Raw genomic sequence first — 9,082 nt, 5'->3', positions numbered from 1 at the left:
TTTGTCCACAACACAACTCTCGTGTTAATTTTGAGATATCGTGCTATTTTGAGATTGTGCTATTTTGTCCATAACAAAACTATTGTGCTATTTTGAGATATCATGCAAATTTTGAGATATCGTGCTATTTTTAGATATCGTGCTGTTTTGTCCACAACCCAACTGTCGTGCTAATTTTGAGATATCGTGCTATTTTGAGATTGTGCTATTTTGAGATGTCGTGCTATTTTGAGATGTCGTGCTATTTTGTCCATAACACAACTATCGTGGTATTTTGAGATATCGTGCTAATTTTGAGATATCGTGCTATTTTTAGATATCGTGCTGTTTTGTCCACAACACAACTATCGTGCATTTTTGAGATATCGTGCTATTTTGAAATCGTGCTATTTTGTCCACAACACAACTATTGTGCTATTTTGTCCATAACACAACTATTGTGCTATTTTGTCCATAACACAACTATCGTGATATTTTGAGATATCGTGCTACTTTGAGATTGTGCTATTTTGAGATTGTGCTCTTTTGTCCATAACACAACTATCATGCTATTTTGAGATATCGTGCTATTTTGTCCATAACAAAACTATCCTGCTATTTTGAGATATATTGCTATTTTGAGATATCATACTATTTTGCCCATAACACAACTATCGTGCTGTTTTGAGATATGGTGCTATTTTGAGATATCATGCTATTTTTAGATATTGTGTTGTTTTGTCCAAAACACAACTCTTGTGCTAATTTTGAGATATAGTGCTATTTTGAGATGGTGCGATTTTGTCCATAACACAACTATCGTGCTGTTTTGAGATATCGTGCTATTTTGAGATATCATGCTGTTTTGTCCACAACACAACTCTCGTGTTAATTTTGAGATATCGTGCTATTTTGAGATTGTGCTATTTTGTCCATAACAAAACTATTGTGCTATTTTGAGATATCATGCAAATTTTGAGATATCGTGCTATTTTTAGATATCGTGCTGTTTTGTCCACAACCCAACTGTCGTGCTAATTTTGAGATATCGTGCTATTTTGAGATTTTGCTATTTTGTCCATAACACAATTATAGTGCTATTTTTAGATATTGTGCTATTTTGTCCACAACACAACTATCGTGCTATTTTGAGATATCATGCTGTTTTGTCCACAACACAACTCTCATGCTAATTTTGAGGGATCGTGCTATTTTAAGATTGTGCTATTCTGTCCATAACATAATTATAGTGCTATTTTGAGATATTGTGCTATTTTGTCCACAACACAACTATCGTGCTATTTTGAAATCGTGCTGTTTTGAGATTGTGCTATTTTGTCCATAACACAACTATCGTGCTATTTTGAGATATTGTGCTAATTTTGAGATATCGTGCTATTTTGTGCTATTTTGAGATATCGTGCTATTTTGAAATCGTGCTATTTTGTCCACAACACAACTATTGTGCTATTTTGTCCATAACACAACTATCATGATATTTTGAGATATCGTGCTGTTTTGAGACATCGTGCTGTTCTGTTCACAACACAACCAACTATCGAACTATTTTGAAATCTTGCTATTTTTAGATTGTGCTATTTTGTCCATAACACAGCTATCGTGCTATTTTGAGATATCGTGCTGTTTGGTTCGCAACGCAACCAACTATCGGACTATTTTGAAATCGTCCTATTTTTAGATTGTGCTATTTTGTCCAGAACAGCGCTGTCGTGCTATTTTTAGATATCGTGCTTTTTTTAGATTGTGCTATTTTGTCCCTAACACAGCTATCGTGTTATTTTTAGATTGTGCTATTTTGTCCATAACACAACTATCGTACTATTTTGTGATATCGTGCTATTTTGTCCATAATACAGCTCTGGTGCTATTTTGAGATATTGTGCTATTTTGAAATCGTGCTATTTTGAGATATCGTGCTATTTTTAGATTGTGCTATTTTGTGCATAACACAGCTATCGTGCTATTTTGAGATATCGTGCTATTTTGTGCATAACACAGCTATCGTGCTATTTTGAGATATCGTGCTATTTTGTCCATAACACAACTATCGTGCTATTTTGAGATACAATGTGCCATCTCTCAATGGTGAAGAATCACTTTTAAAAATTTTAAAAAATTCTTGTATCCAGATCCGGATGAGGATCTTCACCAAAATCGAATCAATTCGTCCTCGTCACAAGACCCATCGACCTAGTTTTGTCATAACTCGTCCACAACTTTTTGAGATATCATGCTATTCTGTATACCATTTTTGTCCCTATCTCTCATGGTGAAGAATCGCTTAAAAAAATTCTAGTTTCCACCTTCAGATCCGATCTTCATCAAAATCTAATCAATTCATCTTTGTCATTCACCCAGCCTTCCATTCGAAGTGTTAACATGACATATGTCCAAATAAGCATGATATCTCACAAAGTTGTGAACGAGTTATGACAAAACTAGGTGAATGAGTAATTCTCATTATTACTAGTACATGGAAGTAACTAGTAATTAAGAAATTGCTAATTATTAGTTAGGTGACAAGATCAAGCAGATTCGATTTTGGTTCAGGTCCGAATCCAGATCCAGCCCATCAATGGAATACAAAACGTAAACTGTTCAGTCTGGCTGAGCTGTGCGCTCTTCCGAGTACCGTTCTCACTCAAGTGTGCTAATATTACTATGGTTATTTAGTAATTAAGAATTTGCTAATTACTATAAATACTTAGAAATTAACAATATTTAAAACATATCAATATTTAAACACATCAGAGACACAAACATAGGAATCCCTTGTAATTGTTTCATTTCTGTAATGTATATTGTCCGGTCTCCTTGTACCATTTTAAAAGTCCATTACAGAAGGATGGACCTCCATCCCTCCCCCGACCTCCCAACCGACCCCTACAACAAAACAATGAAGATTGTGTGCATTTATATTTTACATAGAATGAAGGTTGTGCAAATTTGTGATTGACTATTGACTTTGAATGTTCATGGAGTACGACCTGCAATTAGATGGTTGGCATTTGGGGATGGATGTTGCACAGGTATGCAGGTGTGCTCGAGGGCACTTTTCCCAGTGGGTAATCCTTGCAGAGAAAACACAGATGGGAATTTCCTGTCACTTCCATAATATGTCATCCACCTGTCACTTACATAATATGTCACCCGCCTGTCACTTACATATGTCACCATTTTGGGTTATTTGTAATAGCCTCAGGTATGGATGGAGTATAATCATTGATCAGAGTTTATCCTTGATTGTTATCCACAGTGTTAACAACTGTGTGTTTAAAACGAGAAGAGTGTCCTCTGTGTTTATTACAATGGAGTACAAAGTTCAAAACTCCGGTACAACAGAGACCTGCAGCAAACCTGTTTGCTCGACCTGTTGCTGCAGAAAAGGTCACTTGAGGGCAAACCTCCTCAAAAGGCTCCCAAGCACCTCCTTTTAAATTTATTATGACCACCCCCCCACCCAACCCCACTCCCTCACCTCTTTTTGTTATTTGCTTGTTGGTTGTTTTTGTTTCATTCCTGCTTTTCCCCTCCTCTTCTTGCTGTGATTCATTCAGTTTGTATCCAAAATTGTTCACCCCCCATGTGTCCTGCCCCCCCCCCCTACTGATCCCACTTTCACTTCGACTCTGCTGTTGGTGTTTCCCTTTCCCATTTCGTGCCCTTCCATGAGCCTCGACCATGTTCCATATCTACGAATGAAAACCTCCAAAGTCCATCGACACAAGGTCGTGGTATATAATGTTCATTATCAAATAGTGTAGGCGTGGGTGTAAGGAGAGCACGAAGTTCCATTATAGAGGGTTGTCCATCTGTGAAAGTTTTAGGAGACCGTTCTAACTTGTGTACACCTGACACCTGAGTCCTACAGGTACTGCCTAATAAAGCCGGAGGGACAAACTTCAGAATGACGGTCCACCTGTCGAGTGTAATATGTGTACAAAACGACAGACGTTTGTCTCAACGGACGAAGCTTTTTGGGCCAAACATTGATGTTCAGATGTGTAAATCAGGAGTGGATGGAATGGCAGTGAATGATGAGTTAAATATTTATACAAACCTCATAAACACTGTACCTGAAAACGTCCTTATCGGCAGCTAGCACCCTGTCATTATTCAAACTTCCCACAAAGCTTTCATGTTCACTTTAAATACCAACATGTAACAACATGTGTATATCACCTTTAAAAGGTAGGTTCCACTGACGGTGGAAACCACAAGTTGTGTTTCATTCATGTGACTGATATTCAAAACAGTCCCTCGAAATGAGCTTTATGTCACTTTCATCTTGTACCTTTCCTTTGGATTTGGTGTCGAGGCTCATGGAAGTGCGCGAACACTGAACGGATCATGACACAACACGAGAGAGAGTGTGAGAGAGAGAGAGAGAGAGAGACAGAGACAGAGACAGAGACAGAGACAGAGACAGAGACAGAGACAGAGACAGAGACAGAGACAGAGACAGAGACAGAGAGAGAGAGAGAGAGAGAGAGAGAGAGAGAGACAGAGAGAGAGAGAGAGAGAGAGAGAGACAGACAGACAGACAGACAGACAGACAGACAGACAGACACACAGTCCAACAGTGGAGTTTAAGGACAAAATAAAGGGAGACTTGGACAAAACAATGGGTATGAGGGGCAGGAGATGATGTAGGGGTGGACAAGATGGATTCAGAAGGAAACTCTCTGGAAGGAAAAACTAGAAATTTGAAGGGGGCTTGGTGTTTGGGGAGGGTTAACTAGGGTAGAAAAGATCATGGTTTTGGATCGGGGATGATCTGAGATGGTGGTGAACAGCTTGATGGTCTTGAAGAGTGAGGGAAGAATGAGATTGAAGAGGTGGTCGAAGTTGATTCCACAGGTCAGAGAAAAGAGGAACGAATGAGTGGAGGTGGACAGTGATCCTGGATTTGGGGAGTTTCACGAGGAGGGGGTTGATGGTGGACAATGTAAGCCCTCCAGAAACCTTGGGGGGGGGAGGGGCAAAGCACGGAGAGAGCAGAGGGGGTAAGAGCAGAAAGAAAGATGTAGAAGACAGAGAGACCACCACCTGTCTGCGATGGCGAAGTAATAAGCTCATATACTCGGCTTCATCACGGGAGATTTCGATGATCTTGAAGGTCTTTGTTTCCATGACGTCAAGCTGAGCAACGTTTGAGGCAGGGGAGCCAGCCCAGAGGAGAGAGCAGGACTCAATGTAGCTGCGAATGAAAGTCTTGTCGGTGGATAGGAGTTCAGGTGTGCCAAGGAAGGACTTCATATGACGGAGGATGCTCAGTCGGCGGCTGGTTTTGGACACCAACTTTGAAATGTGTTTTTCCCCAAGAAAGTTCATGGCTGACGGTGAGGACCTGGAGTTTGAATGACTGAGCCTCCTCGAGGGGATTGTTAAGAAAGTAAATGGGAGGGTTTGGAGATCAAGACAGGATGCTAGACTGTATCGAAAGCACGAGATATGTTCAGACAGACGGCCCTGATCTCATGACTGACATTGAAGACCTCCATCCATTGTTGGGTGAGTGGAAGCAGCATGTCCAAAGTGGAGTGACCTGGTCCCAATCCAAATTAGTGATCTGAGATGAGACCATTGGAGAAAAGGAAGAATTTCATATCAACTGTAATGATGGATTCCATGACCTTGCTGATGATTGGAAGTAAGCTGATAAATCTGGAGGATGAGAGGATTGGATTTTGCACCCTTTTAACCCCTCCCCCCCTTTTGCTCAGTGTGTGTGTGTGTGTGTGTGTGTGTGTGTGTGTGTGTGTATGACTGTCTGTTCAGGTGATCGCTTTTGTAATTGTGTGCGTGTGTGTGTCCATCCAAGTCATAACATTTGTTATTAACTGAGTCTTTGTCATCAAATTTTCAACGAAACTTTATGATGAGAACATGGAGAACACAAATTAATAAAAGTACAACTTTTTTTTTTTTTTTTTTTAACTGTCGTTTCCGTCGTTTAGTTTGAGTACAAAGCGGACATGGACGGGCTTTGCGTGTGGAGATGCGTTCTCGTTGATGTCGTGCAGTGATGTTGGTGGATTTCCAATCAGAGGGAAAACGACAGGGTGAAAAATGGCAGAGAGAGGATGCGCAAGAGCAGCAGAGCAGAATTTTAGGGACACGTGAGCCGATGCCGTCCATCCAGTAGCAGAGTCGAGGGTTGAATGAACCTTTTCCACCTTCTCAGGTGCAAAAGGCACAGAGTTCAGGAGCAGTTGGGTACGACGGGGAAGGATGGGTACCGAGAGTGAGTTGTTGGGGACACAATATTTGGAAGCGAACACAGAATTGAGGCATTGGGCCTTCTTCCGAGTGGAGGCGGCTGTCGTGTAATTTGAAGAGAGGGAAGGGGTGGAAGGGGAATACACACGAGAGACAGATTTAACAAGGTACCACCTGGTATGAGAGGAGGTTCTTAGAACATGTGAGGACATGCGCTGAGATTGCCTAAGGTCGGATTTGCTTTCCAGGAAGAGAAGGCAAGTTGCTTCGGAGTAACTGTCTCGCCAAAGGGTTCGGTGTACCATGGGCAGGAAGAGTGGTGGGAAAACCTTGAGGATAAAAATAAGTTTCTGGAATACCTTGGAAGTTGCAGCCTGTTGTCATTGTACCCACTTTTTGGTGTGGACAATGGATGAACTGATCTAACATGTTATAATATCATACATGGTCTGGTCATTTCAATGATCTGATCTATGGCCTCGAGCTGTGCACATTCTCCTCCAAGATATCGAGCTTGAGTTTGAATCCTGACCCCGCTGTCATCACGGTGTTTCACAGGCAGGGTGATCCATCAAGGTGTGCCATTTCTCGGATGGTGTGCCATTTCCCTACCCCGGGATTTGCACACGAAGCCACTGAATTCAACCAGCCAATTATTTTTGAGGTCAACATCGGCCAAAAGGTCAACATAGGTCAAAGGTCGACAACTTGCATGCGATATTTCTAAAATCCTCAATTTTCATCCGATTGACGTGAAATTTGAACACGATTTGCATGCAGATCAGGTCACTGGATTCAACCAGTAATTATTATTTTTGTGGTGAAATTTGTTTCAGACATTTTGCAAGCATCTTGTCCTGCACGATGTCTTTCTTGTTTGTTTGTCCGCACAGAACGTGAGTCCGTGTACGAATTACATTCGACACTTAAAACCCGAAGACCTTTTAAGACCCTGAAACCTTTTAGACCCTTTACAACCCCAATAACCATTAAACCATGAAGACCCCTTAAACCTTCTTAGAACCTGGAGACCTTCATCCATTTATTGTCTTCGTGCGTTGTCCCCACTGTCAGGATGTTACCATCTGCACCCCTGTTTGCACCTTACTCATCCCTGAGCCTCGACTTGTGTAGCAAAACAAACAAACAAACAAACAAAAAGAGGTCTCTCTGCTGAACCAAAATCCTGATCAATGAATACTTTGTCTTTCATGCTGGTTATTTGCTCATGAAACCTGTTCACCTGTTCAACACTTCCTCTCCACAGGTAGATATAATTGTATTCGGATTACCGTGCTGCCTTACCATCCCGTCCTCCAACACCCCATGTGCCATTGTCGATGTCACCAAGCTTGCTTACGTCATTCCTTTGCGCTTGCACTGGGGCAAGGCGAGCAAGAAGCTTGTGGTTATACTTTAGACCCACATGATTAAATCCCTGACCCCAAGTCCACCTTCCTCTCCTTTCGCACCTCATCGATACCCCTATCTACTCTCACCCTCTTGTTCGCATCACATCCTCAGGTGCCAGCCGACAGTTGGTTGAAAGCTAGAAAGGTAGCAGGCTGAGCAGTTGGACAACAAGTGGACACAAGGAAGGGAAAGAGGAGGGGAGGAAGCCTACAAGTCAGAGGTTTGGGTTGTGGGGGTTAATGAGGGACTGGTACAACACATCGTTGGTCGGGATGGGAGATGGTGGTGCCGGCTTGCTTTTGAAGCCGTGGATGGAAGTGTGAGATTGAACAAGCAAACGAAGACAGTTCCACAAACTGAAGAAAAGAGGAACAAAAGAGTGTGTGTAATCTGGATTTTAAGAGTTTAACCTGGAGGGGGTTAATGGAGGAACACACCTGCATCCTCGAGGAGCTGTGGAGGATGCTCGACCGGAGGAGAGGCGGTAAAAACGAGAGAGAGAGACCACCAGACCTGCCTGTGACCCGAGAGTAACACACCTTGTGCTTTGACCTCATTGCAAGACATTCCAATGATAGTTATCACTGATCGGCGCTTTTGATTCCGCAGAATCGAGGAAGAGAGATGTGATGCTGGGGCGCCAGGCCATAGGGGAGAGCAGTACTCCATTGAGATACTACGGACGAAGGTCTCGGTTACCTTTTGCTTTTTCCAATTTTGTGTGGGGGTTTTCGAAGGGTTTGATTATGGTTCGTTAATGGATGTTAAATGGACATCGCGTCCGCCAGCATTTGTTAGTGTGCGTTAAAAATCCTGAATCGGTATCGTTTTGCCTTTGGTTTCGTAACATGTGAACACGCTTTAGCTTTGGCTTGATGGGGTTTCCCAACAGGGATGTTGAGAGCTTTTACCATTGCAGTTGAATGAAGAATTGACTGAATCCGAACATCTCGGACATCTTGTCTTTCACACTAAATTGGTGATCCCGACATGATCCAAATGGATGGACAATGGATGCGTCATTTGCAGCAGCTTCTCGGTGACCGCCACGCCACCTTTGACCAGTCGCTCCTTCGTGAGCTGTAATGGCGATGAGTTCACCTGGGCCATACGTCAGTCGCCTTCTCTCCCTTGTGGATCATACTGGCAGACTCTGTTTTGTTGGGGATTCAGGGGCAGAGGTGAGCATTGTGCCGCCATCTGCCGCAGAACAGAAAATCGATAGGCGTCTTCATCACATGACGCTCACGACAGTGCTGTTGCTATTGTTGGAGAACATCTCCTCCAGCTTGAACGTCTCCTCCTCAACACAGCTTGGTGTTCTCGGTACAGCATCCACTGTTTCGACGCTGAATACCACGAGTCTTCCACCCACACCCACTTGCCATTTTCAGAAAGTACTTAATGATTTTACGTCCAGAAAGCACCCATCGGTGACAATCCAGAT

Source organism: Eptatretus burgeri, chromosome 11, assembly GCF_056783735.1.
Source record: "Eptatretus burgeri isolate ZD-2024b chromosome 11, Ebu_testis_v1, whole genome shotgun sequence".
Taxonomy (NCBI): domain Eukaryota; kingdom Metazoa; phylum Chordata; class Myxini; order Myxiniformes; family Myxinidae; genus Eptatretus; species Eptatretus burgeri.
Note: the sequence above shows the minus strand (reverse complement) of the source record.